This window comes from Somniosus microcephalus, unplaced genomic scaffold, assembly GCF_052327205.1.
Source record: "Somniosus microcephalus isolate GS21.2 unplaced genomic scaffold, FLI_Smic_1.0 unresolved_chr1, whole genome shotgun sequence".
Lineage (NCBI taxonomy): Eukaryota > Metazoa > Chordata > Chondrichthyes > Squaliformes > Somniosidae > Somniosus > Somniosus microcephalus.
In genome coordinates this window covers 131,597,228-131,609,918 of record NW_028225179.1, presented here as the reverse complement: position 1 = coordinate 131,609,918, position 12,691 = coordinate 131,597,228, and the positions used below count along the sequence as shown (strand labels likewise).

General features: G+C 49.5%; 1 protein-coding gene across 4 annotated transcripts in view; it reads left to right on the top strand.

Annotated features, from left to right (window-relative positions):
• gtf2h4 (general transcription factor IIH, polypeptide 4) overlaps positions 1-12,691 on the top strand; it is an 81,537-nt gene continuing 68,846 nt past the window's right edge. Inside the window, exon 1 of one of the 4 annotated variants that reach the window (XM_085974869.1) lies at positions 1-104. The gene's annotated coding sequence lies outside the window, so the exon portion shown is untranslated. Of the gene's footprint in view, positions 171-12,691 lie in introns of all 4 variants that reach the window. The other 3 variants (XM_085974870.1, XM_085974871.1, XM_085974868.1) reach the window with 3 other exon arrangements.

The following is a 12,691-nucleotide window of genomic DNA, read 5'->3' as shown; positions in this document are numbered from 1 at the left end:
GAAACCGGTCTATCGGCCACGCCGGTGACGTCATCACGCGGCGCGGTTGCTATGTGAACGGGGCCTGCTCCCGGGCTTGGGCCTGCAACCTACAACTCCATCGTGTAAGTCTGGCAGTGTGTGCTGTTTAATAGCTTTTACTTTGTCAAGACTGGAAGGGCCCTGTTCAGGTAAAACAAAGAGGAGGGGGAAAGCGAACGTTGTTGCAATTTTTGCTTATTATTAACACTAAGTATTATGTAACTTAATAGTGTGCAAACAGGGCTTTGTGGGATTTTTCCACAGTTAAAGCAATGGGATTGTAGCTTGCAGACACATTTCACCCAACACTGGTCAAACATTGCTCGGTCTCCTGTAATAAGGAGCTAAATTTGACTCACTCAGTCACTGGTGAGTTTGGCTAGGCCTGTAAAATATGAAAGGGCTGCAAGCCCACTCAAATCACATCCAGTGGAACAGCAGCCTCTTTGTATACTATAGGCAAGGCCACTGGTTTCTGTAGGAAAAGAATTGGAATCGCAGGTTGGGATCTTTGAAACTACAGTAAAGATCCTGGAATCCAATTCAGTAAGAGAAAAATTTGGACTAAACAGTTACCATAAACCAATGGATATTTATTAATTTTCAGTTATTACACAACCAAAAACACTGGTTATAGATGTAGGTATGCTATTAATTAATATAAATAGTATTATCCTTTACAATCAGAAGACCGTTTTATAGGGAGAGGGCTCGTACTCAGCCAAGTTCCAAAGCAGTCAAATCGGTCGGGGATTCCAAGTCCATTTCAAGTTGCTGGAAGTTTTGGATTTAGACGTCCTCGAGGATGACCTCAGACGGTTTTAGCTGGTTCAGTTACTGCAGTATCGCTGCACTTACTTGGGGCCCCCTAAGCCTTGCCAGTCTGGTGTCAGCTGTGGCTCAGTGGGTAACACACTCGCCTCTGAGTCAGAAGGTTGTGAGTTCAAGTCCCCACTCCGGAAACTTGAGCACAAAATCTCGGCTGACGCTCCCAGTGCAATGCTGAGGGAGTGCTGCACTGCCGGAGGTGGTCTCCTTACCTAAGAGAGGATATACTTGCCATAAAGGGAGTGCAGCGAAGGTTCACCAGACCGATTCCTGGGATGGCAGGACTGTCGTATGAGGAGAGATTGGGTCGACTAGACCTGTATTCACTCGAGTTTAGAAGAATGAGAGGGGATCTCATTGAAACGTATAAAATTCTGACAGGGCTAGACAGACTGGATGCAGGGAGGATGTTTACCCTGGCTGTGGGGTCTAGAACAAGGGGTCACAGTCTCAGGATACAGGGTAGGACATTTAGGACTGAGATGAGGAGAAATTTCTTCACTCAGAGGGTGGTGAATCTGTGGAATTCTCTACCACAGAAGGCCGTGGAAGCCGAGTCACTGAATATATTTAAGAAGGAGATGGATAGATTTCTAGACACAAAAGGCATCAAGGGGTATGGGGAGAGAGTGAGAATATGGTATTGGGATAGAGGATCAGCCATGATCATATTGAATGGCGGAGCAGGCTCGAAGGGCTGAATGGCCGACTCCTGCTCCTATTTTTCTATGTTTCTAAGTCTTTTAGATGAGATGTTAAACTGAGGTCCCGTCTACCCTCTCGGATGAATGTAAAAGATCCCACGGCACTATTTCGAACAAGAGAAAGGCAGTACCACCACCTCCCCCCAGCCGTGTCCTGGCCAATATTTATCCCTCAACCATCATCACTAAAAAACAGATTATCTGGTCATCGTCGATTTGCTGTTTGTGGGATCTTCCTGTGGGCAAGTTGGCTTCATGGTTTCGGAAATTAGAACAGCGAGTAGACTTCAAAAGTAGTGAGGTCGTGAAAGTGTGTTATCAATGCAAATTCTTTCTTAAGAATTTCTTGGCTTAGGTAGATGGAGGTGTGGCCTTGCAGGGACAGACTGTGCATTCCACATCAGGCAGTCAGAAACTCTTGATAGCTTGTTTTGGAGACGCTTAAGCAGGGTGCTGGATTTCCTGCTGAACACAATCATCGAAGACTCTGAGATATGCTCTCTGTCTTTTCTCCTTGTTTTAAAACATTGCACCGCTGGATCCTTCTCGGAGCTGGCATCAGGCGGCCTCCTTCGTCACAGCCCTTTTCCCATCCTGGCTCGTGAATCAACAGCTATTTGCATTTATAGAACGCCATTTACCTATTAAAATGTCCCAAGGCACTTCACAGAAGCGTTAGCAAACAAAATTTGACACCGAGCTACATAAGGAGATATTGGGACAGGAAAGAGTTAGGTTTTAAGGAGCTTCTTAAAGGAGGAGAGAGAGAGGTAGTGAGGCAGAGAGGGAATTCCAGAGCTTAGAAACATAGAAAAATAGGAGCAGGAGTCGGCCATTCGGCCCTTCGAGCCTGCTCCACCATTCAATATGATCATGGCTGATCCTCTATCTCAATATCATATTCCCGCTCTCTCCCCAGATGCCGAGATGCCTTTTGTGTCTAGAAATCTATCTATCTCCTTCTTAAATATATTCAGTGAATTGGCCTCCACAGCCTTCTGTGGTAGAGAATTCCACAGGTTCACCACCCTCTGAGTGAAGACATTTCTCCTCATCTCAGTCCTAAATGTCCTACCCCGTATCCTGAGACTGTGACCCCTCGTTCTAGACCCCCCCAGCCAGGGGAAACATCTTCCCTGCATCCAGTCTGTCTAACCCTGTCAGAACTTTATACATTTCAATGAGATCCCCTCTCATTCTTCTAAACTCTAGTGAATACAGGCCTAGTCGACCCAATCTCTCCTCATACGACAGTCCTGCCATCCCAGGAATCAGTCTGGTGAACCTTCGCTGCACTCCCTCTATGGCAAGTATATCCTTTCTTAGGTAAGGAGACCAAAACTGCACACAGTACTCCAGGTGTGGTCTCACCAAGGCCCTGTACAATTGCAGTAAGACATCCTTGCTCCTGTATTCAAATCCTCTTGCAATGAAGGCCAACATACCATTTACCTTCCTAAATGCTTGCTGCACCTGCATGTTTGCTTTCAGTGACTGGTGAACAAGGACAACCAGGCAGCTGAAGGCATGGCCGCCAATAGTGGAAAGATTAAAACCGGGATGAGCAAGAGACCAGAATTGGAGGAGCGCAGCGATCTTGGAGTGATGTGGGGCTGGAGGAGATGACAGAGATAGGGAGGGGCGAGGCCACGGAGGGATTTGAAAACAAGGGTCAGAATTTTAAAATTGAGGCATTGCCGGTGCCAACAGCCAATGTAGGTCAGCGAGCACAGAGGTGATGGGTGAATGGGACAGTAGTGGTAGCTATGTGTATATTAATAAGTGAGGACGATACAAAGAGACTGCGGGGAGCTGCAGTGCAGTGATTTGCCATGGGGTGTTAGCATATTCAGGCAGTGCTGGCAGTTTAAATTGGAAATCGCTTCATTGAGGCGTGGAAGGGACGGAACCCATGGGGAGATTTGACCGTCGTCGCCATGCAGTCTTTGCAAATTATGTCTGTGATGCAGTTTAACCCTCTGAGTATGGTGGATGACTTCTTGGGCAATGGCAGCCATGTCAGTAAGATTCCAGCGACCTGCAGTGACGGAGGAGGGGGGGTGAAGATTTTCAAATAAGTCTACTTGAATTGTGAGAAATGCCCATCATTAAAGGTTTAGATTCTGTCCTTCCAAACTTGCGCTGTGTATAGGGTGACATAATGGTGGGTACAGGTCTGTCACTAACTGGTGTGGTGTACAGTACTGGTGGGTACAGGTCTGTCACTGTAACACTGGGGGTACAGTACTGGTGGGTACAAGTCTGTCACTGTAACACTGGGGGTACAGTTCTGGTGGGTACAAGTCTATCACTGTAACACTGGGGGTACAGTACTGGTGGGTACAGGTCTGTCACTAACTGGTGTACAGTACTGGTGGGTACAGCTCTGTCACTAACACTGGAGCTACAGTACTGGTGGGTACAGGTCTGTCACTGTAACACTGGGGTATAGTACTGGTGGGTACAGGTCTGTCACTGTAACACAGGTACAGTACTGCAGGGTACAAGTCTGTCTCTGTAACACTGGGGTACAGTACTGGTGGGTACAGGTCTGTCACTGTAACACTGGGGTCTTGTTCTCGGGCAGTCGCTTGGAACCGAGGATGACTTGCTTCCACACGAAAAATGAGTTCTCAGGTGACTGAGTCCAATGCTGGACCTACAGTCTCTGTCACAGGTGGGGCAGACGGTGGTTGAAGGGCTGGGTGGGTGGGGTGCTTGGGTTGACGTGTTTGTGCTTGGCTTCCGCTTGCTCCCAGCGAAGAGACTCTAGGTGTTCGGCGCCTTCCCGGATGCTTCTCCTCCACTTTGTGCGGTCTTGGGCCAGGGATTCCTAGGTGTCGGTGGGATGTTGCACTTTTTCAAGGAGGCTTTGAGGGTATCCTTGAAGCATTTCCTCTGCTCACCTGGGGCTTTCTTGCCGTGTCAGAGCTCCGAGTAGAGTGCTTGTTTTGGGAGTCTCGTATCGGGCATGTGGACGATATGGCCCCTCCATCGGAGCTGATCGAGCGTGGTCAAAGCTTCGATGCTGGGGATGTTGGCCTGAGCGAGAACACTGACGGTGCGCCTATCCTGCCAATGGATTTGCAGGATCTTGCGGAGGCAGTGTTGGTGGTACCTCTCCAGTGCTTTGAGGTGCCTGCTGTACATGGTCCATGTCTCTGAGGCATACAGCAGGACGGGTATCACTGCTGCTCTGTAGACCATGAGCTTAGTGCCGGGTTTGAGGTCCTGGTCTTCAAACACTCTCTTGCTCAGGCGACCGAAGGCTGCACTGGAACACTGAAGGCGGTATTGGACTTTGCCATCGATGTCTGCCCTTGTTGACAGTAGGCTCCCGAGGTATGGAAAGTGGTCCACGTTGTCCAAGGCCTTGTGGTGGATTTTGATAATCGGGGGGCAGTACTGTGTGGCAGGGGCAGGTTGGTAGAGGGCCTTTGTCTTACGGATGTTTAGTGTAAGGCCCATGCTCTCGTACACTTCAGTGAAGGTGTTGACGATGGTTTGGAGTTCGACGTTCAAGTGAGCGCAGATGCAAGCATCGTCTGCATACTGTAATTCGATGACAGAGGATGGGGAGACCTTGGATCTGGACTGGAGGCGACGGAGGTTGAACAGTTTCCCGTTTGTTCTGTAGATTAGCTCCACTCCAGTGGGGAGCTTACTGAGGGTGAGATGGAGCATTGCAGCCAGGAAGATCGAGAAGAGCATTGGTGCGATGACACAGCCTTGCATGACCCCGGTCCATACGTGAATTGGGTCTGTGTTGGATCCTTTGGTCAGGATCACGGCTTGCATGTTGTGAAGCAGGAGGTGGATGGTGACAAACTTTTGAGGGCAGCCGAATTTGAGGAATACACTCCATAATCCCTCACGGTTGACGGTGTCGAAGGCCTTTTTGAGGTCAAAGAAGGCCATGTACAGCAGTTGGTGCTGTTCCCTGCATTTCTCTTGTAATTGACGCGCGGTGAAGATCATGTCCATTGTACCCCTTAGTGGGCGGAATCCGCATTGCGACTCTGGGAGGAGCTCTTCAGCCATTGGGAGAAGGCGATTGAGGAGGATTCTTGCGAAGACTTTCCCTGTGGTAGGTAGACAGCAGAGAGACTCCTCTGTAATTACTACAATCGGACTTGTCACCTTTCTTGAAGATGGTCACGATTACGGCGTCTCTGAGATCCCCTGGCATGCTCTCCTCCTACCAAAAGCTGTTGGACTATAACCTGGTGTTGTGTGACTTCTTACATTTTACCAAATAAGAGAAATTAGTTCATGAATTCGTGCCAGTAGTGCTTCTCCGCCATGCTTTACCGCCTCGGTGGGGATTCCATCTGCTCCTGAGGCCTTGTTGTTCTTCAGTTGTCGGATGGCCTTTTCAACCTCATGCCAGGCTGGGGTTGTGCTGAGGTGGTGGCGGGTAGCATCCTGCGGGATGGAGTTCAGGACACTTGCATCGAAGACAGAGTCTCGGTTAAGGAGATCTTCGAAGTGCTCCTTCCAGTGGGCACTGACTGCCTCTCTGTCTTTGATGAGTATTCTTGGCCCGCAGTGGGGTAGGACCATGGGTGCTTGGGCCGTAGGTGGTCTTGACTGCGCTAAAGAATCCACGCACGTCATTGTTGTCGGCGAGCTGCTGGATCTCCTGCGCTTTCTCCACCCACCATCTGTTCTTTCGGTCGCGAGTTTTTTGTTGGACCTCGGCCTTCAGGCGTCTGTAGAGCTGCTTTCTTGCTCTCGGGTTCTGTTGCTGTTTCCAGATCAGGAATGCCTTGCGCTTGCGGCTTATTACCTCCTGGATCTACTGGTTGTTCTTGTCAAACCAGTCTTGGTGTTTCCTGGTCGAGTGACCGAGCGTCTCTTCACAGGTACTGATTATGGAGGCCTTGAGTGCAGACCAGGTGCTGTGGACACTCTGTGTCTCTGCATCACTGGGAGTCGGCAGGTTGGCTGTGAGGCGCAGGCTGAATAGGGCTTTCTTAGCAGGGTCTTTGAGTGCTCCAGTGTTGATTTTCCTGTACTGTACCCCAGTGTTACACAGTGACAGACCTGTACCCACCAGTACTGTACCCCAGTGTTATACAGTACTGGTGGTACTGGTGAGTACAGGTCTGTCACTGTATAACACTGGAGTATAGTACTGGTGGGTACAGGTCTGTCACTATAATGGGTACAGTACTGGGGGGTACAGGTCTGTCACTGTATAACACTGGGGTACAGTACTGGTGGGTACAGGTCTGTCACTAACACTGGGGTACAGTACTGGTGGGTACAGGTCTGTCACTAACACTGGGGTACAGTACAAATGTGTACAGTTCTGTCACTATAACTGGGGTACAGTACTGGTGGGTACAGGTCTGTCACTGTATAACACTGGGGTACAATGCTGGTGGGCACAGGTCTGCCACTAACACTGGGGTACATTACTGGTGGGTACACGTCTGCCACTGTATAACACTGGGGTACAGTACTGGTGGGTACAGGTCATTCACTGTATAACACTGGGGTACAGTACTGGTGGGTACAGGTCTGTCACTATAACACTGGGGTACAGTACTGGTGGGTACAGGTCTGTCACTAACACTGGGGTACAGTACTGGTGGGTACAGGTCTGTCACTGTATAACACTGGGGTACAGCACTGATGGGTACAGGTCTGTCACTGTATAACACTGGGGTACAGTACTGGTTGGTACAGGTCTGTCACTGTAACACTGGGGTACCGTACTGGTGGGTACAGGTCTGTGACTAACACTGGGGTACCGTACTGGTGGGTACAGGTCTGTCACTAACACTGGGGTACAGTACTGGTGGGTACAGGTCTGTCACTGTATAACACTGGGGTACAATGCTGGTGGGTACAGGTCTGTCACTGTATAACACTGGGGTACAGTACTGGTGGGCACAGGTCTGCCACTAACACTGGGGTACATTACTGGTGGGTACACGTCTGCCACTGTATAACACTGGGGTACAGTACTGGTGGGTACAGGTCATTCACTGTATAACACTGGGGTACAGTACTGGTGGATACAGGTCTGTCACTATAACGGGTACAGTACTGGTGGGTACAGGTCTGTCACTGTATAACACTGGGGTACAGTACTGGTGGGTACAGGTCTGTCACTATAACACTGGGGTACAGTACTGGTGGGTACAGGTCTGTCACTAACACTGGGGTACAGTACTGGTGGGTACAGGTCTGTCACTATAACACTGGGGTACAGTACTGGTGGGTACAGGTCTGTCACTAACACTGGGGTACAGTACTGGTGGGTACAGGTCTGTCACTGTATAACACTGGGGAACAGCACTGGTGGGTACAGGTCTGTCACTGTATAACACTGGGGTACAGTACTGGTTGGTACAGGTCTGTCACTGTAACATTGGGGTACCGTACTGGTGGGTACAGGTCTGTGACTAACACTGGGGTACCGTACTGGTGGGTACAGGTCTGTCACTAACACTGGGGTACAGTACTGGTGGGTACAGGTCTGTCACGAACACTGGGGTACAGTACTGGTGGGTACAGGTCTGTCACTAACACTGGGGTACAGTACTGGTGGGTACACGTTTGTCACTGTATAACACTGGGGTACAGTACTAGTGGGTACAGGTCTGTCACTGTATAACACTGGGGTACAGTACTGGTGGGTACAGGTCTGTCACTAACACTAGGGTACAGTACTGGTGGGTACAGGTCTGTCACTAACGCTGGGGTACAGTACTGGTGGGTACAGGTCTGTCACTAACACTAGGGTACAGTACTGGTGGGTACAGGTCTGTCACTAACACTGGGGTACAGTACTGGTGGGTACAGGTCTGTCACTAACACTGGGGTACAGTACTGGTGGGTACAGGTCTGTCACTATAACACTGGGGTACAGTACTGGTGGGTACATGTCTGTCACTATAACGGGTACAGTACTGGTGGGTACAGGTCTGTCACTAACACTAGGGTACAGTACTGGTGGGTACAGGTCTGTCACTGTATAACACTGGGGTACAGTACTGATGGGTACAGGTCTGTCACTGTAACACGGGTACAGTACTGGTGGGTACAGGTCTGTCACTGTATAACATTGGGATACAGTACTGGTGGGTACAGGTCTCTGTATAACACTGGGGTACAGTACTGGTGGGTACAGGTCTGTCACTAACACTAGGGTACAGTACTGGCGGGTACAGGTCTGTCACTAACACTGGGGTACAGTACTGGTGGGTACAGGTCTGTCACTATAACACTGGGGTACAGTACTGGTGGGTACAGGTCTGTCACTAACACTGGGGTACAGTGCTGGTGGGTACAGGTCTGTCACTAACACTGGGGTACAGTACTGGTGGGTACAGGTCTGTCACTATATAACACGGGTACAGTACTGCTGGGTACAGGTCTGTCACTGTATAACACTGGGGTATAGTACTGGTGGGTACAGGTCTGTCACTATAACACTGGGGTACAGTACTGGTGGGTACAGGTCTGTCACTAACACTGGGGTACAGTACTGGTGGGTACAGGTCTGCCACTGTAACATGGGTACAGTACTGGTGGGTACAGGTCTGTCACTAACACTGGGGTACAGTACTGGTGGGTACAGGTCTGCCACTGTAACATGGGTACAGTACTGGTGGGTACAGGTCTGTCACTAACACTGGGGTACAGTACTGGTGGGTACAGGTCTGTCACTGTAACACGGGTACAGTACTGGTGGGTACAGGTCTGTCACTATAACACTGGGGTACAGTACTGGTGGGTACAGGTCTGTCACGAACACTGGGGTACAGTACTGATGGGTACAGGTCTGTCACTGTAACACGGGTACATTACTGGTGGGTACAGGTCTGTCACTATAACACTGGGGTACAGTACTGGTGGGTACAGGTCTGTCACTGTATAACACTGGGGTACAGTACTGGTGGGTACAGGTCTGTCACTATAACACGGGTACAGTACTGGTGGGTACAGGTCTGTCACTAACACTGGGGTACAGTACTGGTGGGTACAGGTCTGTCACTATAACACTGGGGTACAGTACTGGTGGGTACAGGTCTGTCACTAACACTGGGGTACAGTACTGGTGGGTACAGGTCTGTCACTGTATAACACTGGGGAACAGCACTGGTGGGTACAGGTCTGTCACTGTATAACACTGGGGTACAGTACTGGTTGGTACAGGTCTGTCACTGTAACATTGGGGTACCGTACTGGTGGGTACAGGTCTGTGACTAACACTGGGGTACCGTACTGGTGGGTACAGGTCTGTCACTAACACTGGGGTACAGTACTGGTGGGTACAGGTCTGTCACGAACACTGGGGTACAGTACTGGTGGGTACAGGTCTGTCACTAACACTGGGGTACAGTACTGGTGGGTACAGGTTTGTCACTGTATAACACTGGGGTACAGTACTGGTGGGTACAGGTCTGTCACTGTATAACACTGGGGTACAGTACTGGTGGGTACAGGTCTGTCACTATAACGGGTACAGTACTGGTGGGTACAGGTCTGTCACTAACACTAGGGTACAGTACTGGTGGGTACAGGTCTGTCACTAACGCTGGGGTACAGTACTGGTGGGTACAGGTCTGTCACTAACACTAGGGTACAGTACTGGTGGGTACAGGTCTGTCACTAACACTGGGGTACAGTACTGGTGGGTACAGGTCTGTCACTAACACTGGGGTACAGTACTGGTGGGTACAGGTCTGTCACTATAACACTGGGGTACAGTACTGGTGGGTACATGTCTGTCACTATAACGGGTACAGTACTGGTGGGTACAGGTCTGTCACTAACACTAGGGTACAGTACTGGTGGGTACAGGTCTGTCACTGTATAACACTGGGGTACAGTACTGATGGGTACAGGTCTGTCACTAACACGGGTACAGTACTGGTGGGTACAGGTCTGTCACTGTATAACATTGGGATACAGTACTGGTGGGTACAGGTCTCTGTATAACACTGGGGTACAGTACTGGTGGGTACAGGTCTGTCACTAACACTAGGGTACAGTACTGGCGGGTACAGGTCTGTCACTAACACTGGGGTACAGTACTGGTGGGTACAGGTCTGTCACTATAACACTGGGGTACAGTACTGGTGGGTACAGGTCTGTCACTATATAACACGGGTACAGTACTGCTGGGTACAGGTCTGTCACTGTATAACACTGGGGTATGGTACTGGTGGGTACAGGTCTGTCACTGTATAACACTGGGGTACAGTACTGGTGGGTACAGGTCTGTCACTAACACTGGGGTACAGTACTGGTGGGTACAGGTCTGCCACTGTAACATGGGTACAGTACTGGTGGGTACAGGTCTGTCACTAACACTGGGGTACAGTACTGGTGGGTACAGGTCTGCCACTGTAACATGGGTACAGTACTGGTGGGTACAGGTCTGTCACTAACACTGGGGTACAGTACTGGTGGGTACAGGTCTGTCACTGTAACACGGGTACAGTACTGGTGGGTACAGGTCTGTCACTATAACACTGGGGTACAGTACTGGTGGGTACAGGTCTGTCACGAACACTGGGGTACAGTACTGATGGGTACAGGTCTGTCACTGTAACACGGGTACAGTACTGGTGGGTACAGGTCTGTCACTATAACACTGGGGTACAGTACTGGTGGGTACAGGTCTGTCACTGTATAACACTGGGGTACAGTACTGGTGGGTACAGGTCTGTCACTATAACACTGGGGTACAGTACTGGTGGGTACAGGTCTGTCACTGTAACACGGGTACAGTACTGGTGGGTACAGGTCTGTCACTGTGTAAGTGGCGGCAGCAGTTTGAGCTGATGATTTGAGTGTTACATGAGCAATGTATCGTGCAACATTAAAGTGCAGTGGTTTACGTGAGATTTCCCTCCTGTCTCCCAGTAATGCACTGGTAGACGTTTGCTAAGTAAACCTAATGCAAGTGCTGTCAGCTTGGCTTAGTTGGGAGCTGTTTCAACTTTGAGTCAGAGGGCTGCGGGCTCAACCCTGTTTCTAATCTAGGCTGAGTACATTAATCAGCACACCACTGAGGGAGTGCTGCATTGTTGAAGGTGCAGCCCATCGGGTGAGAGACGAAACTGAGGCCCTCCCTGCCTGCCCATTAAAATGGGTGCAAAAGACCCCATGGCTCTATTTGCAGAAAGGCAGGGAGTTCTCCTGGTGTCCTGGCCAACACATCTTTGATCCGACACCACCAAAAAACAGAGCGTTCCTCCCGGGGCTGTTTGTGGGATCTTGCTGTGTGCAAAACAGCTTCATAACACCATCTCTGCACTTCAAAGCAATTTGCTGTACGTGAAGGGCTTTGAGATGTTTCTGAGAGCTGGGATCCGCTGTAGGTGAAGGGCAGCAGGCGCATGGGAACACCACCACCTCCAAGTCATACAGCATCCTGATTTAGAAGTATATCGCCAATCCTTCTTCGTCGCTGGGTCAAAAGGATTGGGAGCGGTTTAGGATTCAACAAAGGAGGACAAAGGGATTAATTAAGAGGGGGAAAATAGAGTACGAGAGTAAGCTTGCAGGGAACATAAAAACTGACTGTAAAAGTTTCTATAGATATGTGAAGAGAAAAAGATTGGTGAAGTCAAGCGTAGGTCCCTTGCAGTCAGAATCAGGGGAATTTATAATGGGGAACAAAGAAATGGCGGACCAATTAAATACATACTTTGGTTCTGTCTTCACAAAGGAGGACACAAATAACCTCCCAGAGATGTCGGGGAACATAGGGTCTAATGAGAGGGAGCAACTGAAAGAAATCAGAATTTGTAAGGAAATGGTGTGAGGGAAATTGACGGGATTGAAGGCCGATAAATCCCCAGGACCTGATAATCTATATCCTAGGGTACTTAAGGAAGTGACCCAAGAAATAGTAGATGCATTGCTGGTCATCTTCCAAAATTCGATAGACTCTGGAACAGTACCCATGGATTGGAGGGTAGCTAATGTTACCCCACTATTTAAAAAAGGTGGTAGAGAGAAAACGGGGAATTATAGACCGGTAAGCCGGACATCGGTAGTGGGGAAAATGCTAGAGTCCATTATAAAAGATGTAATAGCAGAGCACTTGGAAAACAGTGACCGGATCGGACAAAGTCAACATGGATTTACAAAAGGTAAATCGTGCTTGA